At 29.6% G+C, this 12,878-nt stretch overlaps 1 protein-coding gene across 2 annotated transcripts in view; it reads left to right on the plus strand.

The window, feature by feature from the left end:
* LOC129968152 (uncharacterized) overlaps positions 1-12,878 on the plus strand; it is a 76,054-nt gene that overhangs the window by 48,679 nt on the left and 14,497 nt on the right. For both annotated transcript variants that reach the window (XM_056081970.1, XM_056081971.1), the window contains exon 2: positions 2,752-2,878. The gene's annotated coding sequence lies outside the window, so the exon portion shown is untranslated. The remainder of the gene's footprint in view (positions 1-2,751; positions 2,879-12,878) is intronic.

The raw sequence follows: 12,878 nt of genomic DNA on the forward strand, positions 1-12,878 counted from the left end.
TTAAAAATTGACATTTTTCAAATTGAGTTGCAAATGACGTTTCTGAAATCAAATTTCAACTAAATTAATATATCATAATAATTAAGAGCTCTAAAATGAATTAAAATTCTTAGTAATCGTCAGGAACCGGTGGCAGTATAAAACATTAAATCCCTCTATATCATGAGGGAGTGAATCCAAAATCGATTAAGTATTCTATCCATTCAAATATAAAGCATAAGAAGCTAAGTAAAAGTATTTAAATAAAACAACAGCAGCGCGTGAAATGAAAGAATTAGTCTGCTATCTATAGAAAAGTAAATTAAGAAATATGAATGAATTTTTTTAAGCTGTGATTTGATCATTGATAACATAATTAAATCATTAGAATCATCAGCTCATTCGAAGAAAAATAAACCCGAAGGGAGGTGTCAGATTAAAAACATTATGTAATAAAAACTGAAGGAACAGAGCTCTGGTAGAAAAAAATTATTATGTATTAATTATATAATATTAATTTATTATTATGAAGGAAGAATGTTAACCATTCTAACATGGAAAAAATGTGGAAAATTGTTTAAATTAAAATTCTGTTTGCTAACAATGGTGTGAGAGAAATTCTGGAATTAAAAATAATTATAAATAACCCTCTCCAATTTCCTAGTTTATGACATCACTTAATGGAGCATATAATTAATAGATAATGAATGCTCACAAAAAGTTCGTTTTTAAATGAATATAGATTTTAGAACCAACATATTTTTTTGGAATTCCATTTTTAAAGGCCAGTTTTAAATTTTACTCCGATTAATTTGGATTATTTTACTCCGATTAATTAAAGGAAGAGCGATACTATCAAACACTGCCGTCTCTAGATATTATTTTGCTAAGTAATGTTATAGTTAAACAACTTTACTTTCATCCAATTATCATACTTGAAGGTTAAGAACCTTGAGTTCAATCACTCCACCTACTCATCCGCAAACGGTAGATATTATCAATCTTACAAACAATTAAGAAGAGTGTATGTATTTCCTTATGTTTGTTGACTTCTAGAGAGCAGGCCATTTGATTCAGGGCTAATAAACTTGGTACACATTTTCTGGGATACCTGGTAAAGTGCACTTCGTAGCGATTTTTTTTTAATATCAATTAATTTAAAATTAAGCAAGACTTCCGCGTGTTTCGTGAAAACTTCTGAAAATATGCCTGCACAAAAATGATTTTCCATCATTTAAATTGTCTTTTTAATTATACCAATTTTATTGGCATGCAAAATGTTCCTTAATTTTGCTAATTTTTAAAAATATTTTTATTGTATTTTTTTTTATTTTATTGTTGCAATGAAATTCAACTCGTTTTTGTGTTTTCATGATGTATTCAATCGCGTGATGTTCTTCCATTGATGAAATCTGATGGGAGGGCATCTGTTTATTATCTGTGTAGTTTGCTCGAGAAATCAGAAAATGACGTTTCCTGTACCGCAGATGATAAAGTGAAGTTAGATGGATTATTCGGATACTCATGTTTTTAATGGCAACATGATGAAATAACATTACTTTAAAATCTATCTTTATTTGATGCTTGCATCTATTTTGTTGAGACTAATAAACTAAACTCCTATTTTGAGATTAGGAGATTTAAACTAAGCTCCTAGTTGTTATTTCTTATGGCACTTGCCATGGACAGGCCCTCTGTTACGAAGACAGCGATTTTAAGCCGGTGGGAGAGTGTCTCTTGTTTTTGTAGTAGCGCCAACTAGGGCCAAAAGTTCGACTTGGCTACTTATACATCGCTCAAACGCTTGCACAACCCCTTTTTACATGAGGGCACATTCACACATCTCACAGATAGAACAACCATGTCCTAACCGGGACTCGAACCCAGGGCGCCCAGATCACGGGGAAGACGCGCAACCCCTATTCCAGGACGCGGGCAAACTCCTAGTAAACCAATTAAAGAGCCGTGTTAGAGGAGACCGCATAATTTTGAAACTTGATCAGATGACGAGGATGGCACCTTAGCTGGAACTCCCTTCCCCAATTCACTACCCCAACGAAAGACTAGCATTTTAACATTGCAAAAAAAAAAAAAAAAAAAAAAGAAAAAAAAAGAAATGGAATTAATTTGCATGACATGAGAGCTACATGATAAACAAGCTGAGCGTGACAACTAACAATTTTTCCAAGCTCCTTTATGCTTTGCCTCCTATAGGAAAAACAAGAGATTTCCTGTGAAAATGGCGCAAGGATTTCATGCATTTCACGTGAATAGAAATTGATTCCATTATGTTTCTTATCTTTCTTTTAACATGATACAATGATTTTCACATCTTTGTACAAAAATTGCGTCCCATATTGAAAAAGAAATTTTATAAAATGCAAGTCAGTTTTGTATATTACAATTTTCACGTATCAGTTTTGTTTTGAAAGAAAGTCAGGATTTACCGCCAATGGGTTTTTCAGAAATAATTTCTCTGAATAAGGCCTTGTTTTATTTGACTCTCAGATTCTTGCAAGTTTCCAGTTTTATTTCATATTACATTCATTCATGAAATATTTCTCAAAACACGAAATTGTGGTAAGAAATACGATTAAACAAATGATGATTTGGCAACTTGTTCTATTGGATTGATTTCTTTATCGCGGATAAAAATCGATTATTACGTGGGATGAATTGCCAAAAGACAGCATATGCAATATATCTATAACTAGAATTTTCATTGTTTGCTGATCCGTTGCCAAAAATTAAATGCTAATTTTTGTTTTCCAGGTATAAATATTCCGGCATTTGTGGCTTTGAATGAAAATCTGCTCTTCCGATTGTAAAGACAAGGCAAACATTTGTTATTCCTAACTGTATATTCAAAAACAAGGAAATTTTTCGAATTGAAATTTAAGTAAGTTATTTAGAAATTTTATATTTTATTTTTTACAGAATATGAAAAATTGTGGTATTTTGTTTTGAAGTAAGAAAGAAAAAAAAACTCTCTAAATAGACTGAAATTTTATTGAAAAATTATCAGATTTGAATCATTTTAAAATGATTAGAGCTTTTATTGAGAATTAGAATTTCTATGATTTATTATGTAAAATTAAAATTTCTATTATTTTGATTTTCCAATTAAATTTTTTATAATAAAATGAATCAATTTGCCAGTATAGCTTATGACTTGATGGACTCCATATTAAAAAAATTCAAAAAATATCACTAATATTTTAATATTAATAATTTCTTTAACCTTATTAAAACTTACAAACAACTTTACAAAATTTCTAACCCTGGTGTATTCTTAAACATGTCCCTTTAGAGTGGTAGGTACATATGAGTGAAACTTCAGCTAAAACAGTGAGGGGGGGGAAGTGTCTCCAATTTTTTTTTTTTTTTTTTTTTTTTTTTGCATAATCCCTAATAAAAGTATTATCTTCCCTCTTCCCCGCCACGAGTGCTCAGATTTTTATTTTCACATGGGAGCTTTATACTTCGTCACATAGTGAAGAAAACCGAAAATACATTTTCGATAGGTTTTTTTCTATCTATTGAGGTCAAAATTTAACACAGAATTATAATTTTAGTAACAATATCAAATATTAAACCTCATTTATCTAATCTGCAACGTATTTGAGTTATCACGTTTACATATATTCAAATGTACAGACCGACAGACAGTCAATCCTTTAATGGATTTGATTCAAAAATTGATACGGATCTACACTTCAGGTGATAAAACTATGTACCAAATGTTATCCATCTAGCTCTTTCCGTTTTCTAGTTATCGCACTTTTATTCTGATTGATAAATTTCCTCAGAATAGATTTCACCCAAAATTTAATAGAAATCTACGAATTTGGTGTAAAAATCATAGCCCAAATTTCATCTATCCAGTTGGAAGCGCTTTTTTAGTTATTATATTCACAAATTGACAAATATAATTTTTAAAATATATTGTTCGAATGCACAGAGGTCTGAAACGTGGAGATTCGTCAATATTTCCAAGTTTTTATTTTTCACGATTGAAAAAAGAAAAAAAAAAAAAAAGCTTAAAAAGGAGGGGGGGGGGGAGGGGGGGAACCGAAAAAGAAAAAAATGTGCTCCATTTTCATAAGGTTCATAAATGCCTTAGCAGGTGTTTAGCTTTTGATGGATTACTATATTAAGTAGTGTAAGTTGTCAAGAGTGTAATATTTGAAAATTTAATTTATTTTAATTTTATATAACCATTTTGTGAGTTATATTAGCTACTGAACAATATGCTGTGAAATTATAAAGTCATAGTTTTCTACTAAATTATTTTATTATTAAAATTTTAAATTAATTTTTAATTATGTTGTCCTTTTAATCTAAAATGCTAATAAAAACAAAAATTAATATTCTGTTTCAGAATCAATGTACGAAGAAAGTAAAATTTTTATCATAATTTCAATATGATTGGAAAATACGAGGAAATAATAAAATTGGCTTGAATTTCATTACAACAGTAAAAATCATAAATATAAATTGTGTCTACAATTAATTTTGGAAAATTTATTGCAATTAAAGAAAGTATTAGACGTAAATATAATTGGAATAACTAAAAAGCTGTTTGTTTTCATTTTAAAGTGACTTAAAATAATTTTTATGTTATAAACTCCGAAGTAAATGTGGAAAATATCAAAATTTTAAATGTTTTTTTAAAAATTTATCTCTACTTATTATATACATGAATGGGTATATCTGGGCGGCCTGCAAATCAGACGTTTGACCGACAGCTACCAAATTTAGCAGATACCTTAGAAGGCGAAAATATGCCACTTGGAGTGATTTTTTTGTTTAAAAGTTTAATTACCTAAAAATTAAGCTGGATTATGAAATTTTACGCTATACAAAAATATTATTGCACAAAAATGAGTTTTACACTATTTCAATATTAAATTTTTTTTTTTTAATTAAAGGTCGTTCTATTTTTTTTTAAGTTTGAATTTCTGGAATGAAAAAAAATTGGAATGCAATTAAATTGAAATCCCCGAAAAGATTTTTTTTTTGAATTTTTAAAATGTTATAAATATTATTTTTTGTGAAAAAATTTTCCCATCAAAATTTGGTTTATTTGAAATTGATTAAAATTTCGAAAAAAAAAGTTTTCCATTCTTCCTATTTTTGCTATCCAATACATATTTAAACTAAATTTGTTAATTCTAATGTCAGTATGTTATGTGGAACCTGTTTAATATATTATCATTTTAATTATTCAAAAATATAAATCATATTTCGTATGATATGAAAAATTCATACCGACTCATATATTTATTAGTTCTGATCAGTCATCTTTGTAGAATAAACTAAACTGTTAGCAAAATTTAATAAACTTAATATTTTATAAAATCATCCAATGAATTAAAACAATTTTCATCACTTTCGTTCATTCTTTACAGAACTTGTTACTTTCAGTTCTTTAGACAATCATCTTTTTTAATGAAAATCTGTTTTTAAATGAAAGCTAAAAATATTGTAAAAATTTTTATCGATTTAGAAAGGTTACCAAGCCATAAATTTTACGTAATTCGTTGCTATAAAATATCGTCTGCGCAATGAAAGAATTCTATTTATTATTCTTTTTTTTTTTTCCTTAAAATTTTGATAGGGAGTTTGTTACTAGGGGCTGGGGAGAAATGGAGGATCAAAATGTTTTTCTGAAGAACTATTTTTTTTGGAAGGGGGAAAGTAAACTGATTTTATATATATATATATATATACTACGTCATCTTCCCACTCGTTGAGCTAAAAATTTGAAGTAGAATCTGTTTTAGTTTCAACGATTGAAAATGTCGATAGCTTTTATTTTAAAATTAAAAATCTGAATTCGTCTGCATGGATTTGTTTCTATGCTAATATAGGACATTTTTTATTGATATTTTATATACTCTAATATATTATAAAATATTTGATTTCAAATAATTATTCAGTTTTGAAGAACAATACATTTTCCTAAATTGATTACGATTGTATAAACTTTAATTAAGAACAAACTTTATTTTATTTACCGATTCTTTGACGTAAATGTTCTTCCATTTTGACTCCTAGTTTTAACATGCTAAATATTTAAAGACGATAAAATTATTTGTAGCTAGAAATGGTTTGTTACTTGAAGAAAATTTAATAAAAAGAAGCAACAAAAATTAGAATTCAAATATTGCTTAAAGAGAATTTTTATCAGCCAAGATTATCTTTTTATTTAAATTATTTTAGTATAAAGATTTAAAAGCAATTGAAATCATTTTTTTTATTTAATATTTCGTTGCCGTTGATATTTTTAAAAATTCTTTTTAGAATTTCCCTTATTATTTTAGTATTGATTATGAATTACATATTCTTTTGTATATACTTCTATTTAGAATCACAATTCCGAAAAAGAAAAATCAATTTTTTTTTGTTCCAATGAAAAAATAAATTTTCCTAAAGATATCCATTTTTGAAAATTCAAATTTATTGTTTTTTATTCAACAAAAAAACATTTCAATAAAAAGAACAAAAACTTATTAAAATGAATAAATGTAAAGTAATTTTAAAACTTTTACGTGAATTCGCATATGATGAATATTAGTACATTATGATACAAAATTGAATAATTAATGATTTCATTAAAATGTTTTTAATGAAATATCTTGTACAAGATTATGCAATTTTTTTTGTCAGAATTAGATAAAAAAACCCCAGCTCGTATAAATATAATATGCATACACAGCTGATGAGCATTTAGTGTATAAATATTTAATGCTTTAATTAAATTATTGAATCATTTAATTTTTATATAAATCTAATAATGATTTAAAAATATTATGTGAAAACATTTAAATAAAGAAAACAGAAAGAAACAATCTGAAAATATTGTAATGAATATTAAATATGAATATAAATATGAATGATAATATGGACATATGAACATAATATTGCTGTGAGATTCACATAATCTATATAAAATTTTATAAAATCATATTTATTTTAGAAGAAACATATAATTGAATTGAATAACATGCTTTTTTTCTTTTTTTATATAAGTATTCTAAAGAAATCATAACACAATCACACAATTCGTGGCAACATATCAAATTTTGAATAAAAATCACACACAGGATTTGAACAAAGGTAGACAGCATACATGAGCATTCTGTTGCGCAGAATTTTGGAAAAAAGAAAAAGAATGAAAAGTCATGGAAAAAATGTCAGTATGGTCCACATAAAAATACAGAAACAAGATGCTGAAGAGGTGATAGAAAGTTGCAGGCTTTAAGAAGAAAGGTGTAACACAAAGAACACATAAAAATTTAAGAATGTTTATTACTTCTTCTTTTTTCTCTATAGGAAATGTGGATTCTGCTGCAGGATGAAATAACTAGCTGTTCTTTTAGCAAATTGTTGCAAAGTGTTCTTGCAGAATGTTTAGTAGTCATTCTTTAGGAAAATATGTTCTTTATAGCTCGAATGGCAATTTGGAAGCAAATAAAATTAACATGTCACTATTTTAGGTAAAAGCCGTTTCTGCAGGTCACACATAAGCTTATATTTAGATCAAAAAATAAAAGCAACTAAAACTGTTTTCACGAAAGAATTCAGAAAAATCTGCATTTTTAAAAAAAAATTTTCTTCACAGTATCGAAGTATGGCTTGAAAAAAAAACTATCCATGCTCTAAGCTAGTGTCAACTAAAATTTGATTGTTCACATGTTCAGGAATCACTGGGATGAATCATTGTTTAAACTTTACAGTCATGCTATATCGGTGCAACACAGAAGGGAGAAAAAGTCTTGATAATTTGCATTCCAGGGACGGCTTACAAAAGGGCCCTCTCACTCAGAACATTCCAATTCTAAAGCTTCGAGGTGTCTTGACAGATCGGACTTAGGGTGGTTGGTGTTGGTGATGGCACGAGGAAGAGAATCATCACCAATGTTAAAATATCTAATGGTAATGGTTAAAATGGGACGTCCATGCCATGGTAGATTGGAAAATACCTGCTGGATATTCGGCTCCTGTGGGGCACCTCCTGGGTCCTGGGCTTCAGAAGGTTCCTTCCATAACCATAGGAGACAGGGGCATACAGGTCATACTGAGCGAGTGGAACCTTGGGAAGAGGTGCTGGTCCAGTTGGAATATATTGGGGGATGATCGGATAGTCACGGGTTCGATGGTCCAAGGAATTGACGACTGGAACGTACAGGTTGGTTCCGTACCTGTAGTTGTCATTGTACATCAGAAGAAGGGGTTTTCTCCATCTGTAGCTCACGTCAACCATTTTGTTTTAAGTCCCTTTTTCTCTTCAAAGAACACAAAGGCTGGAGATGTTTCGTTCGTTTCGTTGTAGACGGAGCTCGACAAACTGATTCTTCGTCGTCTGACTGCCGATCTGGGTCTAATAGTCGCTTTTCGCTATGACCGTCGCTGTGGCCCAGAATCTGGCGAGGGGGGGAAAAGCCTTACGCTGCACTTTGATCCTATTTTAAGTTCAGTTCCAGCCTTGGGGAAAAGGGGTACCTGTAGTTATCAGGAGTGATATGGTGGGGTGTTCTTTTTTACATTTTTTCTTCCTCTCTTCATTTGAGTTTTGTCTTTCATCTTTATGTTTTTTTTTCTCCTATACCCTATTGCGTCGTGAGTTTAGAACGCTTCGTTCCCCACTTTTAGCTTGAGTCTGTTTCACTGGAGATTTGGGTGAAAGCTTTTCTTGTTCTATCGCTCTAGAAATCTCATAGAGCTACCGCATGACGTAGAATGCGTGTTTTTTTTCCTTTGACAGAGAATGATGTTATTTTATTTAATAAATAGAATGGTGTCAATGGACTTTTTTAAGCGACGAATGCTGAAACAGATTGTGAAAATGTAAAACATTTTTAAAGCACCTCTTTTCTTCTCGTAAATCATGTTTGTGAGCAATTAACTTTTTATCTTGATTTTTGGATAGATGATGAGCCAACATTCCTTCTTTCAGTTGTATGGAATTTTTTATTTGTTATTTTTTAAAGCCGAAATAGCTTATTTAACCCTTTCTAGGGCCGTGGGAAGTATGCTTCACACCAAATTTATCAATATTTGAATGAAATTATGTAGGTTGGCAAGTTCTGACAAATTTTTTTAGAAAGACAGAAACTTAGATGCTTCAATTCTTTATCTCACACAAAATGATGCGTCTTTATTTGTTACTTAATTATTAATTAACCAAATTAATTAATGAATCAAATTAAATTTATCTAATAAGCTAAATGAATCTCTTTTCTTATTCTAATTTCAAGCCTAAAAATATTTTAACATAATATGACTAGAAAAAAATGGCTCTTTAAAGGGTTAAATAAATATTCATAACAGATAACAAATTCCCAATCATATTAAAGTATTTGATAGCCTTTAAATTAAGAGTAAAGACAAAAAAATATTTGCTATCAAAATATTGAAATTTTAAGTTTTTAAATAACCATTGATTAAAGCACTTTCATCTTTGTGTAATTTTTTCCAACGGAGGTGATTTCTAAACAATGCTTTTTTAACAATAAATATTCCGAAAAATCAGATATTCTATCAGCTGATGATTTTATCGTTTCTGAATCGAATATTAAAAATTTAAATATATATAATTCATAATCGCAATTTTTTATTTTTTTTATTTTTGGAATAATATGTTTATTATTTTTAATTCGCCTATATTTTTTAGTGGCAAGATATTAATATAGAGAATTATACGATGCTCATACAGTTGATCAAACCGTTGCTCATACAGTTGATCATTCCGTTTTTGATAAAAAAATATTAAAATAATTGTCCAATACATAAAGCTTTTCTTGTTTTAGTACTATTTCACTTTCTATATATTCACTACATTTTACGAAGAAAACAATTGTATGAAAAAAGTGTGAAGGTAATATTTTCAGTTTAAAATTTCGAATAATTTACGATGTTAAAACGTTTCTCAATTTAACTATTCTTTTTAAAAACTAACCGTGGATTTATAAAATAGGGGTCACTTTTTTGCCCACTAAGCGAGTAGATTAAAATCATAATTAGCTGCTATTTTTCTCTGTAAACAAAATGTGTTGCTATTTTTTTTTCACAAGCACATTTTGCTGCTATTTTCTTCTACCAACAAATTTAGTAATTGGTGTGAAATAAGTTTTAAAAAAAGGTAAATATTAAATTTATTAGTATTTTAAGTTCTAGCATGTTCAGATAGTTTTATATTAATACTAATTTTACAATTAATTTTACCTATATTTAATGGTATTTGATGATCTCATTTCGATTTGAAAATAACGGGATATATATATATATATATCCAGTTATTTTCATTTGATATATATATATATATATATATATATATATATATATATATATATGCCCAATTACTTTTATCCCAAAAACTATCCTGCCAACGATTTCAAGTCAGTAACCTTGACTGCAAATCGACATGCGGTCTCCTGCATCGACGTGGGTTATATTGGTGTAAGAATCCAATCTCGACTGTTGTTGTTATTTTGGCGAGATACGATACTTATTTTCGCAGCAATTGTTTCTATTTTATCCAAACTGTTGACTGATATCTTCTTATTTTTAGACAACAATAGAATTTCCGCTCACTCTGTGCCTTAAATCTAAATCGAATAATTTTTTTGGAGTTTGAATGTTCTCCAGAAACTTCCTTGTAATACCCCTACTGGTTTACATCTTTATGGGCCAATCACAAATGAGATTACATGTCTTATGTGGCTTTTATGTAATAGCTCATGCAACTGGCTTGATTTCTTTGTAAGACCTCATCAAAAAGCCTCAGTTAACTAACCGAGGCTTTTGAATACTGTTTTCACGGAATCTTTTGAAGATTTGCACATTCTGAATTAGCCACAGAAAGACCTATTTTAGAAAAGAATACAGCAGTCTATAATCATATTAATTTGTATTTTTCTTATTTTTATTTTGAAAAATATTTTTGAACGTGCATTTAAAGGGATTTGTTTTTTTATAAAAGCAAATACTAAATGGAATGATAATTGCCTAAATAGTGGACTTTATTCTCACCTTAAAAGTTATCAGATTGTTTTTGTATCAATTTAAGTCTTATTTGGTAAAGAAAACGATTCAAAACTTCTTCCGTTTTAAATTAAATATGGCAGCTGCACCCTCTTCATAAGTGGCCTGGCGGTAAGGTATCGTCTTCAGAAGCGGAGGGTTACAGGTTCGAGACCCGATTCCACTGAAAAACCGTCGGGTCTGGTGAGTGTTAAATCCACCGTGGTCTATTGCGTTGATATGGTGCGAAGGTTTAGAGAGGGTGGCTCCAGCTCAGGTATCATCCTCGTCATCCAACCGCAATTCAAAAATACGAGGTCCGTTCGAAAATATCTCTGGTGTTGCTTTGAAACGAGACATTAATATAATTAAACTTTACTTTACAAGCAAACTAGTAGATGTATTCCGTTCTCCACTATTTTGTATATACTTATAAAATTTATAGTCTTTTTTTTTTCTATATCCTGCTATGTGTTAGAATATATATGTTAGAATCTACATTCTATGAACATATAATGGGAATGGGTACGTATAATGGGGAATAGGAACGGGTGTTAGCAAGAATGTAGACAGCAAAATCTCAAAGGACAAAAGCAGTTTCCAAGCGAGAGTCCCCCCCCCCCTCCCTGAATTCCGTGTGTAGCAACGCAATAAAACGCGTTTTGTGCTTCGTAATATAATGAAGAAAATTGTAAAAATATTGGATGGCTTTCTTTTCATCGACTGGATCCAAAATTTGACCGATAATTTTAGTTACAAGACCGGCTGCCGATTCCTATTTCATCGAATTTATTCCGTTTTAGAGATATGGCGTTCCCATACAAATGAATGTACAGACCAATAAACGGTTTGTGTTTTGATAAATTTTATCCAAACTTTAATTAACATCTGCAATTTTAAAGATAAACCGTATACCGAGTTTTATCCATATGTTTTTATCATGTACACATGCACACGGATAGACAAACACATAAGTATATACATACACATATATGTATGTGTGTATGTGCATATACATGCATACGCAGTAAAAATAAAATTATCCTTCTAAAAAAAAGGGAATAATTGATGGCGATATTTGTTACGTTCTCCTGACATATTTTGAATGCGCGCACATGTCAATATTATGGTGAAACATTTATTAATAAACGAAATGTGTTGATTTTTGTTAATAGTTTGAACATTTTCTGTGAGATTCGATATTGATATTTGAATCAAAGATGGAGATTAGACATAATAGAATTAAGAAATACAGATTTAAAAACTGAATACATAGTAAAAGAGAGCGAGATGTGAGCTAAACAACATTTTAAAGGCAAAAGACCGTTAGGTCAATTTTTGTATCTGCTTTTGATTGTGGAAATCCCAGATATCTGAAATTTCTCTCATTTTTGTCGAGAAGAAACTGAATGGTTGGTGTTGCTGATAAATGAGTTTCTATCTATCGTTTATCAAAATTTTTTGATGACTCTGCAACAAAACGGCTGAATTCAGAGATATTACAGATAACTTAATATTTCTTATGCGTTCAAAATCTCGGCTTTACCTCCATGCCTTGTGGGGGTGGAATGACGTCAGACAAAATCTGTGAAGTCATAGCTTTCGTGAAATAAGAAGCGATTGAAGGTTGTCGAACTACTACGTAATGACAGTATTTGAAGGGCAGAATCCACACACTATTCCACGTGAGGAATAGCAATGTATCTGATTGATAAAATAAACGATTTATTTTTATATATTAGCAGTATTTGGGACCATTTAAATACTTTTATTAATTAATTTTCGTAACTTACTCTTAAAAGCTACCTTAGAAAAATATTTTTAAGCTTCAAGTTTTGATAAATATCTTAATTCATACCATTTTAGAAGCC

Source organism: Argiope bruennichi, chromosome 5 (genome assembly GCF_947563725.1).
Source record: "Argiope bruennichi chromosome 5, qqArgBrue1.1, whole genome shotgun sequence".
Lineage (NCBI taxonomy): Eukaryota > Metazoa > Arthropoda > Arachnida > Araneae > Araneidae > Argiope > Argiope bruennichi.